Source organism: Alnus glutinosa, chromosome 4, assembly GCF_958979055.1.
Source record: "Alnus glutinosa chromosome 4, dhAlnGlut1.1, whole genome shotgun sequence".
NCBI lineage: Eukaryota > Viridiplantae > Streptophyta > Magnoliopsida > Fagales > Betulaceae > Alnus > Alnus glutinosa.
Window position 1 is genome coordinate 11,743,851 of NC_084889.1, and position 14,531 is coordinate 11,758,381.

Here is a 14,531-nt window from a genome sequence, read left to right on the forward strand (position 1 = left end):
TGATTTTCAGCCCTTACCGACGACTGTCGGTAGGAGGTTTTGCTAACCCGCCAACCAACGAAGGGGGTCGGCCTCCGAGCTGAATCGACCCCCTTCACTCCGATTTCTCAGTCATTTAGTAGGCAACCAGCCGGATGAATAGATTGCGGAGGGCAAAGGCGTGGCGGCAAGGGCAGGGTAATATTGAGGAGAGGTGTGGCGAGGGCGTGAGATTAGGATCTCTTACTATTTTAAAAAAATTGTATGATTCTCAAAATAAGCAATTGAAGTCATTTTTAGATATCCAAATGCTTGAACAAATAAAAAGATGGCATGTTATTGAGGCAATCAGAAAGAATTTTCTTTCGAAAAAGCTTATTCTTAACTTTTACAGAGACGTTTCTTCTTCGTAAAATCAAAAGATAATTTTTTGTTCAAAACTTTTTTACAACATAGAAAGTAAGAACGTGATGAAAATATATTTAATTCTCAATTATAACATGCAACATTTTTAATATATAGCATTTTTCAAGCGTTTCGATGCCTAAAAATGACCAAAATTATATAATTTGAGAATTTACAATTTATTTAAAATTTTAGAGGATCCTAATCCGAGTGCGTATGATATGGGTAAAAAATTTGACAAAAATTAGCTACAAATTGGTTTGTAGCCAATTCCTACAAACTCTGATAAAGTAACATGTGTTCTTAAAGTATGTGAGAAGCACATGCTTTCTTATTAATGTTATTAAAAAAATATATGTTTCTCACATGCTATGAGACACATATGATTCTCACATGCTATGAGACACATGTCACTTTATCAGACTGATTTGTAAGAATTGGCTACAAACTAGTTTGTAACTAATTTATGTCCATAAAAAAGAGAAAAAAAAGTATAAATTTTTTTAAAAAAAACGTAATATATATTAGGGTGTTGATCTGGTCGGGTATGTCGGGTTTACCAACATCCTAAACCCGACCCCTGACCTAATGCTTTCAGAATTCCAAAATATTTATCGCCCGACCAACGAATGGGTCATTTAGTTTAGGTCAACTCGTTTGTAATACTCTATTCTAAACTAGGATTAATAACGGTATGCCCAGGATGCCACATAAAATAAAGGGGAAACCCTAGCTTTCAAACGATATGGAGACTACTTGATCGGTATGGTAGGAAGCCACATGGGACTAAAGGGAAACACTACCATTCAAATAGTATAAAGTACCCATTCGAACGGCATGGTGGAAAGCCACATAGGATAAGTTGAAAAACCCTAGTGTTCAAAAGGCACAAGGACTGTTCTAACGATAACAGACTGCATGTGATTTAGATAAGTTCAAAACTTGCAGATGCAGAGGGGGACTTATTTATGATCTGTTTGGGAACCGAGTGGAATAATTATTCCACTCGGATTTTTACTAAAACCCGCCCACCCGCCCGAATACCCGAATTTGACCCGGATTTTCGTTTGAATTTTAAGCTGATATTTTGTGTAAGAGCTGGGCCCCACGCGCAGGGGAAATTGTCTCCCAAAAAGCGCGTGGGTCCCACATATAAATAATAAAATAAAAGAAATTAATTAAAAACAATAGGGGTGGCTGCCAAGACCGCGCGGCCACCCCCGACCTCACATATAAATAATAAAATAAAAGAAATTAATTAAAAACAATAGGGGTGGCCGCGCGGCCACCCCCGACCCGGGCGGGGGTGGCCGCGCGGGCCTCCCCCGGCCAGCGGGGGTGGCCCCGCGGTCACCCCCGACCAGCGGGGGTGGCCGCGCGGCCTCCCCCGGTCACCTCCGGGGGTGGCGCGCGGCCACCCCCAAAGGGGTGGCTGCCAACCGGCAGCCACCCCTGCATCAGTTTTTTTTTAAAATATATATATATATATATATATATATATATATATATATATATATATATATATATATATATATATATATATATATATATATTTTAATTAAATAATCAATATATAATAAATTATTATTTTACACAACTTTTCAAAATACCAATCATTATACACAACTTTTTAAACTTCCAATCATTTTTTATCATTAAAATATAATATTTTTCAATCTCAAAATTCAACATCCAAACACAATTTTTTACCTCGATATTTGTAACTAGAATTAGAATTCAATTCTAATTCTCAAAATTCAATACCCAAACGCACCATTAAAGCCCCTTAATTGAACCTTCAAAGCCATTTAGTCATCCAAAGCCACTAGAAAGAGGGAGAGAGGAGTTCTTAGAGCTTTTTTACTTTAGAGCTACAATGAAGTAACTCTCATCCTTTACTTTATTCCATTACATTATAAGCATGCTTTAGTTACGAGTTTGGCAATGTTTATAGTTTATGTGTGTGTGAATGTATTGAGATGAGAAAAAGTGAAGGCCCTTTCAAAGAAAAGCCCTAGCTTTTGGTAGATGATGTTCCACTGGAGTCAAACAAGACCAAAATCAAACCTTAGACTCTATGATGAGTAGATCTAGTCTACCTTGATATACTTTTGGTGAAAGAGAAATTGTAGGAAATGAAAGTTAGGAACTCTTTAGTTTGGTTGTAAAAAGGTTTTGATTTTAGACCTTTAATAATGTTAAGTGGAGAAAATTAAATGCCTTTTAAGGTTTTATAGCCACTGGAGACTCTTTAGGAAGTAAAAATAGAAATTTTCGGAGGTAGGGGATGATGAACAATATACCATTCTAATATTATGCGAGTTGTTAGAACAAGACTGTTCGGACGATGGTCCAATACTATCTAACAATGTTGACCATTCGAACACTAGTCAAGGATTGTCCTAACGGTGTCTACCATTCGAACAATGCTCAAAGACCTTTCTAACAGTGCCTAACATAATGCATAAAAACTAGAGGTTTAGGTATTATACTAGGGTTTACGATTTAGAAACCCAACTAATGATAAAATACACAGTAGACGAGGGAAATAAGTACTTCGATTGAGACCTTGTTGAGGACTACTTCACACAAGGTAAGTAAACTCATGTGAAACCCTAAACAATGATTTTGACCATGCCTATTTTGATGTAAAATTTGCATCTTTGTACTATCATGAAATGCTTTGTATTGTTAAGGGTATATGAGTCTCGTAAGACTTTTGGTATAACCCTACAGCCAAGGGGCGATGCACATAGCTAGCAAACCCCTAATTGCTTGACTATGTCAATACCCCTGGCTAGGCCTGTAATCGCTAACTTCATAATCGCTTTTGAAGGTGGTTATAAATAACCGCTAACCGCCTAAAGCAGAGCGGTTAGTAGTTTTAGGGGTAGGGGTAGGCGTAGGCGGTTAATAACCGCTAACCACCTACCCTTATATATAAAATAATATAGATATTTATATTATATATATATAAAATAACTTCGATACACAAAGTGATGTATTTAATTTTATTTAAAAATAAATAAAATCTTTCATCCGCTCTAAAATTTTTATTCTCTTTGATAACAAGCAAAGATTATACTTGGGATTACAATTTATTATCAATATCTTAAAATCTGCAAAAAGTTCAAATCACTACCTTCGAGCCTTTAAATCTAAGATTCTGGTGCCTTATTCAATTTTTCCCAAGGTCCTTTACTTCATCTTTAAGGTAATAAATTAAGGGGGTTTGATGGAAATCTCATAGGCCAAATGGGTATTTGAATTGGTAAGCTTGTTATGCAACTTATACCATTTTCTTTTTTCAAGTTCATTTATGTATATGGATATATAATTCTTTACAATTTTCTTAGTATATACTATTTAATTTTACAGGGTGTGGAGGATTATAGTACCTTTGTCAATAGATACGACATGGATTTTTTCAATTACTTATTTAATAAGTCCTTTTCTTTTTAAATAATTAATTAATTAATTAAAATAAGCCCAAAAGTCCATATATAAAAAGCGGTTATCAATTGCCGATTATAGAAACTATTAGGATTTGTGTTGGCATATTCATTGTCAAAACTAGGCTGATTGTAATTCTAGGGTTAGTAATTGAGTCGATCTTAAAGTCTTGAGTTGATTATTTGAAAATTTTGAAATAGAGTGCAAGATAGAATAATTCATTCACAACAACCTTCGAAGGACATTCTAATGTGGCAGCTCTACAAACTTCAAAATTCTAGGTAGTATCCTAGCACTGGTTGGATTCTTTTCAAGCATTTCATGAACGACTCAATATTTTCCTTCACTCTCACTCTTTCTCTATCTACGTTCTCGTCGCTATCTGTTGTGAAGCTATAATGTGACACACTACGGCTACCTCATTCACTTACCACGTTGTATGCTTGCCACGTCACCTGACACGTGTCTTTGCCATGTCCATCGTCCTCTTCCTTTAACAGCATTTCCATAAATTGCTTGTTGCTTTGGATGCTGGGAGAGATCTACAAGAACGACGCACTGTTCCTCACAGAGAGGATCCCATTTTATAGGTGCGCGCAAGGTAGTTGCTGGAGCAGACAGTGGTGCGTTTGGATTGATGGAGAAGAAAAGATTCACCGGAAAGCAGGAGGTTCGGCGAACTGGCAAAGGCTGGTTCAGCTAGCTGCATTTGAGGTTTTCTTCTACGAAAGTTAAACTACCATAAATGGGTTTTTGAGAAATGCGTCTATTCTGCCCAGCGCTTGCCATGAGCCTTTTGGCTAGGTGTAAGAAGGATGTGGCAGTGATCCAGTTGCTTGGTTCATAAATTGGCCGGTCTAGTTTGTAAGGTGACTGCGGTCGCTGGAACTGGAAGTGTATATATGTGTACTGTACTGTGTATGTGGGGCTGTGATGGGAGACGTGGGTGCTACATGTGCCATGTGGTGCGCCAGTTGCTAAAGGTTTGGGGGTGAACCCCACGGTTTCTGAGGTCGATGAGAAGGACGAGGCTGCCGTGACCAAGGAATTGTTGAGAATGATCGGTCTCGACGAAGGACATCTCCATGACGGTCGGGTGCAGTTTCCGACAGTTTTCGTTGGCGACAAGTTGTTCGGCGGGTTGGAGAGAGTCATGGGCACCCATATTTCTGGTGAATTGGTCAGAATCATGTGAGGAAGATGATGACACATGAAAGATGGAAGTGGATGGGTTTTTCTTTTCTTGACACGTGTAAGATGAAAGTGGGATGGGTTTTTCTTTACTTTTGGTTTGAATGGGGGAGGGGTAAAATTGGAAAGTTGGGCTTTAAGAGGTCACGTGCAACTCTTTTCCATCACTTTTGACGGACTAAGTAGACGGAATGTCCAAATTGACACAAGTGGTAAACGTGAGGGGAGTCATCTACCAAAAATTGAACATTGGGCGCCAGATCACCAATAGGTGGATATATTAGGGGGGGTAAAGTGTAATTTCCCCCCGAGAAATTTGACAAGAAGAGTGGAAAGTGGAGTATTAAATTTCATGTTTTTGTGTTTGTTGACTCACATTAAGTGAAAAGTTTGGCTCAAAGTTAATGAAGATATGTCTTAAGCATAGTTAAACGTAAAGGGTTGGGAGAACCCAAAATTCGAACCATAAAGAAAAATCAGAAACAGCTAAAATGTGCTTATTCTTCACTGGCTTCATGTTGAAAATTGATGATCCCATGTGATGTACTATGAGAGGTGCGTATATATGTGTGTGTGAAAGTTTGTTTTGGATTTTTTGAGCTATAGACGTGGGAGTAGAGAGGTTGCATGGAAGGTCACAATGAAACATGGCTGTGGGATTGAGCTATAAAGTAAGGTCAAACGGCGCCACGTTTCGTCCATGTACGTAATCCGGTATTTTTTGAACCAATTAATATCATATTCATTTCATCGTATCAAAACGAGTTTAAACAATACATAAGACATCAGTTTGATAAAAAAAGGTCATCAAAGCGAACATAGAGGCAAGGAGAATGCCGGGACTAGGCATAGAGGGGATGCCTGTATTCATCAAAGTACTGGTCGCGAGCAAGTAGATGAAGAACTCAATGCTACAGCAACCGTGGCAAAAACAGACGCCCACGAGAGGGAGGAGGATGGCAAGGAGTATCTTGCAGTGGATTTCGCAGCGAAAGTCGACATTTTCAGTTGGTGCTCGTGATCTAGAATACAGATTCGTAGACCACAGTGGCGAGGGAGCTCTTCACGTAATCCGATATTGAATCTAGAAGAAAGCGATGTTTAGACTAGCGTATGTTTAAAAAATAAAAAATAAAAAAATACTGGCGGTGCAAAGGACCTAATCCGGAATATCTCATGTAAAAATATCTTCCAGTGTAAGCAAACTTTAGACCTTGTAAAGTAGAGTTTCAGGTTGATCTACCATGAAAACTTTAGACCTTAGGGTAATCAAGCTCTAATGTTTATTTTGCTCTTGGGAATACTACCCATGTTCAAAATAATTGGCAACAGAAAACGCTCTGTTATCCTCTGTTTATCGAGCCTAAAATAGAGGAGGATAACAACTCACTCCTCTTCCATGTTTGATGCCAGGATTATGTCATGCTTGGAGTATTTGGAAGCTGTACCACAGTTTGAGGATGAAGAAGAAAACATTAATGAACCTAAGGTCATGGCAAGAATAAAAACCAAACCTCTTTTGCTTTTGAGCAAGACTTTTTTACTAACAGTTTTTCCTCTAATTTCAAAAAACAAGCTCTCTTGATATTTAAAATTTTAAATAAAATACAAAATAATCGTCAAACCGCCATAATCCAACCTATTCACCCAAGAGTTGAAAAAAGAATTTCACGATGCCTCTTCAACGGGCGAACCATACGGCGTCGTTACGAAGGCAAGCACCCACTATTTTCAGTAGTTTATTTTCTTTTCCTTAATCGGCCACCTTTTTACTGAGCTCACAACATCGCCTTTGCAATCAGCGACATCAAGAAACGGAAGCTCACAAGATTTTAAGGAACAAGCTCTTCTAGTTTTAGCTAGCCTAGGACTAAGGTAAAGATTCACTTCCGATCTAGTCTCTCTTGGGTGCTTAGTACTGAAAATTTTGACTTTTTGGTTTGATATTTGTTCAAGTTGATAGCAGGAAGCTTCAAATACAACGAGAGAGAGAGAGAGAGAGAGAGAGAGAGAGAGAGAGAGAGAGAGAGAGAGAGAGAGAGAGGAAGGTTGATGAATATTTTCAGGTAGATTTGACTTTTTCTTAGAAGATGACGATGTGGCCATCGTCAACAAGGAATTTTTTTTTTTTTTAAGAATCGTTTAACAATAGAAGGGCAAAAGTAGAAGAAATAAGTGTTAAACAGCACGTGGTGGTCACGTGATGGGTTGACCGTCACAATTAACCCCTCTGACTGACGGAATGAGGAAAAACCTGTAACTTTAATAGTTGAATGCTCTATTTTGGTCGAGTTGGCAGTTCGTAGGGGCTTCGCGCAAAAGTTGGTAGTTCATGGGGGAAAACATAATTACCCAAAAAAAATAATTATGAGCATCTTTGTCTTTTCGTAAGAAGCAAAAATTACTTAGCAAATCTTGTATAGGATATATAGTTATATCATTTCTCGTTTGGTTGAGATCTCAATTTCGACGAGTTCTTGTTAAGATCTCAGTGGGGGATTTAACTTGTGTACGTAGGTCATAGACTGAACCACATAATTCTTTGTCTATTTCTATTTATAAATTCACTGGTCAAATTTTGCCACAAAACACCAAGGGAAGGTCAGATCTTGCCGTAAAATAGCAAGAGGCAGTGGGCTCTCATTGCAAACACCAAGGGACGGTCGTATCACATTGTAAATACCAAATGACGGTTGAATCTCACCGCAATACACTAAGGGATGATCGAATTTCATCGTAAAATACAAAAGTCGACATAAAAAAATCCACTGGATCGAAATCTGGCATTAGCCTATAAGTCTAATACCATGAAACATAATACAGTTGAAGATTGTGACCTTTCGAACATCACTCAAAGAAATAAGAGAAAAATGGAGACCTTTGGACTTTATCTTGTGATAAAACTCATCGGAAGGCCTCAAGATAAAACTGGCGTTAGCCTATAGCTCTGATACCATATTGAAACTGATAATAAGATAAATAGATAAAGGAAAGAGAGGAAACACGAAAATTAAGGTGGTTCGGCCTATAGCCTACATCCATACATTAAAAGCCTTATAGTTTACATCTTTCCTTAATATTTTATTCGAGTACAAGACTCTATTTATAGAGCTTTGCATGTGATTTGAATAAGTTCAAATACAAACATATCCCTTAGATTAGGGTTAACAAATCCCTTAATATACGGTAATCAAATCATCCAAATCCCTATTTAATATGCCCTCGCAAGATGAACGGTCCATTAGTGATCGTTGATCTTGAACATCGAATGGCTGAAGAATAGTTACTGTGGCCTGAATTGGAACGTCGGTTGCTATGACCGGAACTTTGACTTCGGCAACTTAATTTTAAGTTAAGAAGTGCAATAAAAATATTACACATTCGATATAACTTAAGACCTAGTGGTAGTAACGTTGAAAAGTGGGTGAAGACTCCACCCCTTTTTCGTAAGGTGGGTGAAGGTTCCATATATGGGATTGTAAGTTTTTCATAGAAAATCATCATCAATAATAATAAATAAAAGAAAAGAAAAATCTCATGCATCCCCATCAAGAAAACAAGAAGTTTAAGCTCTACATTAATGCCATAAATTTGAAAGTCTTTCGATGGCAAGGCCAGAACAACCAGGACATAATTTATTTTCCAAGTTAGGCTGCTGCTCCACCTTTCGAATGAACTGATCATGAGGGAGTATTGACATGAGAAGCTCGTTCGCCCCTACTTAGTATTACCTAGGAAGTGGAAATTGCTATGTTGATATTTCAAGGGGGTATATATGTGATGTCTCACATTGCCTGGATATGGGAATGTGTATGTGCTTATATGTATATTCACACCCTTCTTGACACAACGCGTTTTAAAGTCGTGATGGTCATAAACCTATCAGAATTTCACAGTTAAGTGTACTTCTGTTATAGTAGTACCTGGATGGGTGACCTCCTGCGAAGTCTGGTTCAGGAGAGCTAAAAGCGGACAATATTGTGTCGTTAGAGTGGGTCGTTACAATATATGTTTTGTTAATCTATATATTTTTTCCTCCTTGTACTGATTTCTATGGGGTTTGGAGTTTTGGAAAATTTGGGAATTCTGCTTTTGCATTCATAATAATGTTCATTTCTATGCATATATTCATTTATGAGTTAGCTCTTCAGACGTTACTTTTGTGTGTGTGTTTAAAAACTTGTTTTGTTTCCAGCTAATCTCTATGTTGCAATAATAAATTGGATTAACCAGGCTTTAAAAAAAAAAAGGAAAATAGGATGCCATGGATGATTGTGTATCCTTTGGATTCTGACATACTTTATTCTAGATATTGATATATTTTATTCTGTTGTATCGGAATGCCTTCTCAGGCGGGTACGTAGGTCCTAATTAACCTCAATCTTTTGTTTTTCAAATGCAGTTTCATGTATATATCCTAGCAGATAAATTTTGCATTGACTCAATATTCGTGTTTCAAGATGAAAAAAACAAGAAAAGTTTTTGATGGTTTATTTCCCCAAGCCATGAATTGACAACTAAACGCAAAGAGAGATAGAGAGAGCTAGAGGAGTACCGGCTTGGATATACAGACTAAGTGTCATATGACTAGCTAAGCTATCAGCCTATGACTAGCTTTGTCCATATTCAATAGAAAGTTAAAAAAAAAAACAAAAAACTTCAGGATTGGCATTTAGTATAATACCTTTGTTGATTGGTAAGCAGATTTTTATGTTGATGTGACAAACTAGCTCTTGTTAGCTTTACTTAACTAGGTTCATGGGCTTTGAAACCCATATTTGTAAACTTCATGCCAAGTACTGCAGATTTAGATAAGTACTCACACACATAAGCAGAGAGATGCAATGACAATTTAGTGTTAAATTCTGGTCATCTCTATTTTTATTGGCTATTTGTATAGATTTTTATTCAAATATTCGTGCAGCATAATCATTTTAAATTTCCTTCATCCATGTAGTGGAGCCATAACTGCATTGGCCTTCAGTGAATCAGGTCTGATATCTGTATCTAAGGACTGCACCATTTGCATGTGGGATGTAGTCAACTTAGTGATCATCCGAAAATTCAACCATCGAAAAGGTTAGTATAAGTATTTTGTCTTTTATTTCTATTTTTTGGAGAGGGAGCTTGCTCTTCACTTGTGTTTTCAAATTTTGTTTTGTTGAATGAATTATCTCTATCTGTATCTATGCCTTGGCTTTAAGGATTTAATATAAGAGTGAGACGGCTTAGCCTCCCTCTTTTATACCCCAAGATTGGCAATCTATCTTCCTATGGATGGATGTGAGGGCATTCTACTTCTATTAGTTTCAACATGACTATTCTCTTACATCCTATATGGTTCCCTGTAAGACTCTCGGCGCTTATCTTTCTTCTCATTTTACGTCTTCTCATCTACATCTATCTCTTTCCCTCGTCATTTTGTTTTAGTAAGCTTACAAGGCAAGACTCCTCTTACAACTCTAAGATAGATAGATAGATAGGTAAAGTCCCTTCTCCCCTAGAACAAACTAGCTCCAAAGGGAAGAAAGACGGACTCCCAGACAAAAAGGAAAGGACATATATAAAATCAAAAGTAAGAAACTGGGAAGAAATTTGCTTACAGATTGTCTTTTTTTGGCTACGCGAGACAGCTGATCAGGAGATAAATCTTGGCTTGTGATTGATGTGTATTATATAGAAATATCTTTTGTTAATCCAATCCAGCCAAGCCAGCAACACTCTTCAACTCAAAGACTTGCAAACATTCAACCAATTGCAGATAATGATGGAAGAGGATATCAACGGATAGTAGAGAATATCAAGGGCGTTTTGAAAAATTCAGGAAGGTGGGAAGAAAGGTGGGCACGTTTTTCTGTCAATATTTCATGTTCTTCTAACCTCGTTATGCTACAAACACTGGTAAATTTCAAAGCTATATCGGCGTTTACACAACAACTGTGAGGAAAGCTCACAATTATCAGCGGTCAACCCAAAATGTTGCAGCAGAATATCTGTTGCAGTGTTTTAGGTTGTTTGCTGCTATTAAAAACGCTGGAAAATCCTCAGTTTTTTGTAGTGTTTTTTTCTTAGCATCTTTTTCTTTTCTTAAACAAAAATTATTTAGCAAATCTTTGTGCAAACCTAGAAAAAGAAGAAGAAGAAGAAAAAAAACAAATTGACTTCTTGACTTTGTTTTTAACATTCCCTTCACATAATTTATCTTCTTCTTCTTTTTTTCTTTCTTTGAAAAAAAAGAAAAAATTATGAGCATCTTTTTCTTTTTGTTAGAAGTAAAAATTACTTAGCAAATCTTGTGTAGACTATATATTTATATCATTTATCGTTTTGTTGAGATCTCAATTTTGACGAGCTCTTCTTAAGATCTCAGTGGACGTAGGTTATAGACAGAATTATGTAATTCTTTGTGTCTATTTCTATTTATAAATTCACTGGTTAGATTTTGCCGCAAAACAACAAGGGGCTGTCAGATCTTGCCTCAAAATACCAAGGGGCAGTCGGCTCTTGCTGCAAACACCAAGGGACGGTCGGATCACGCAATAAATACCAAAGGAAGGTCGAATCTCGCCGCAAAACACTAAGGGACGGTTGGATTTCACCGTAAAATACAAAAGTCGGAATTTAAAAAAAAAATCACTAGATCAAAAACTGACATTAACCTATTGTTCTGATACCATGAAAGATAATATAGTTAAAAATTTTGACCTAACTACAGTTGAAGACTATCATCTAGTCACAGTTGAAGATTGTGACTTAGCTACAATTGAGGCTTCAACTACAACTAGGTCAAAGTCTTCAACTGTGACTATGTGATAGTTTTCTACTGTAGTTAACAGTCTTCAACTGTGGGTAGGTAATGGTCTTCAACTGTAGCTTGGATTCTTGATCTCCTGATATACTCTAACATCACCTCAAACTCAAGGTGAAAATTTGTAGAATCTTGAGTTTGATTTGTATATATATATATATATATATATATATATATATATATATATATATATATTTAAAAACTTGCCGGAAGACTTCAACGAACGGTTGAATCTCGTTATAAACCATTAGGAGCAGCAGTTAGGGGTATACAAGCAGTGTGATTATTAACCGGAAATAACTGGTAACCGCTAATAACCATCAATAATTGCTAACCGTGAAAACCGGAAAAAAGAAAAAGTGAAAATACTAATTCAACATTAAACGATCATTAAGATCATATTCAAAACCAAGTAAAGAGGTATAACTAGTTAGAGATATGACCTAAACAATAAATAAGTAGAATAACAACTCCGTTAAGAGCAAATTAGGTTTGTGAAGGTTACCTCCTTAAGATGAAAATGGCTTCTTCTTTCTCTAAGAGACCACTCACACACAAAAGGAGTAAACTGAGCCAAAGAGAGTGAAAGTGAGCTGAAGGGGCGTAGGGGTGGGGTATTTATTGGCCTGGGACGTCTGAGCTGGTTATTACACAATTTTGCTAAACATTGAACGTTCAATCACTTTTGTCGAACGTTTTGGTGTATTGTATTACTCAGCGATTTTAGGTTATATCGAACGTTCAGTTTACCTTCTGACACAAAGCTGATGTCTGAACAGTGGCATACAACATATTCCTCGAACATTCGGTGTATTGTGATTTGAACGTTCGATCAGGACAGAAAAAAAAAAAAATGACCTCTTTATCTATTCTTAATCCCTCATTAACAATGATTACGGTTTACACGAACTTAATTAAGGCTCAGGGTATTACATTAAGTGAAGTTTTTCCCCTCCTTTTTTTTTTTAATGAAGGGAAATCTTTCATGGCAATGCCACTTCATGTATTCACCCATAAAGAGTACACTTCGGATTTGTGCAAGTGCCCCATCCCCACATGGATTGGGTACGAAAAGAGAAAATTGCAATCATAATAATAGATTGAGATTAAACATTGCAAAAATTAGAAATATGAAGACATTACAAATATGGCGGTAGTTAGATGAGGATAAATATGATTTCCTCTGCTATATTTGATACTTTCACTCGAAAGGTTATTGCTCTTTTATAGAAAAATGACTCAAGAAAAATAACAAACAAGAAAATATTTAATTTAATTTATTTATTTTTACAAAGCTTTTACGTAGGTAAAATAACTTGAATTATTGTTTGCCAAGACATTAGTGTTGGTTAAAGGCTTTCTAAGTTTGGTTTGTTGTTTTAGTTCAGTAATTGTTTCTCCCTTATTTAGTTTTGTTTGTGCGTACTGTTTCATCCAGATCCGGCTTCCATGCGGTAGTTTAAAACTACCGCATGGGTGCTGTAGTGGAAACGATACCGTTTTCCACTTAAAAAAATTTGCAAAATTTTTAATAAATTTAAAAATTATAAAAATAATAATAATTAAAAACCAAAAATATTAAAACAAAAAAAAACTTAAGGGGTGGCCGGTAACGCCGGCCACCCCATTATTGGCCAAGGAGGTGGCCGGACCACCCCCTTGGCCGATCTGGGGTGGACGAACCACCCCAGTCGGCTTTGGGGGTGGTCCAGCCACCCCCAAAAGGCCAAAAAACAAAACAAAAAAAAGTTAGGGCTTTGGGGTGTCCGGACCACCCAAAGGCCTTGAGCCACCCCCAAATCGGCCGTATGGGGTGGTCGAAACCAAAAACAAAAAAAAAAAGTTTGGGTTTTGGGGGTGGCTGGATCACCCCCAAAGGCCTTGGGAGTGGCTCGGCTACCCCCATATCGGCCGTATGGGGTGGTCGAAACCACCCCCAGGCCCTTGGGGGTGGTCCGGCCACCTCCTTGGCCAATAATAGGGTGGCCGACGTTGCCTAAGGAGGTGGCCGGCCACCCTTTAAGTTTTTTTTTTTTGTTTTAATATTTTTAGTTTTTAATTATTATTATTTTTATAATTTTTAAATTTATTAAAAATTTTGTAAATTTTTTTTAAGTAAAAAACAGTACCGTTTTGTGGAAAGGAGTACCGTTTTCTAATGCAGCACAAGCTACTGCATGAAAGTTGGATCCGTTGGATGATCCGTTTCATCCAAGAAAAATAGCTGATTCATCCAAGAAAAACAGAAAAGCGTACAAAACCGGCTTGTCCTCTTCATCCACCCGATCGCCTTTCCTCCCTTGTCCATAACTGCGGAATAAACTTTTGTACAAAATCAGAACAAAACCATTCTAATCCTGTGAACCTTTTTTTCTTTTTTTTCTTTTCGACGGCCCATAACAACCAATAAAAATCGGATAACTATAGCACCTTAAAAAAAATAAAATAAAAATAAAATAAATAAATAGAATAATGGGACTGCCAATTAAATGGGGTTGCGTGACAAATTTAAACTAAAAAAATAGAACAAAGCATTTAAAAGGTGAAGTCAATTCAACGACAAGTCACAAGCCCCTCGTTGCTCATTATATATAGGCACCGCATTTCTCTTTGATTTTTGCAACATTTCAGCTATTCTTCGCTACCGTCAGGTGCATGCCTAACAATGCACCCTCTTTCCCGAACCCCAATCGAT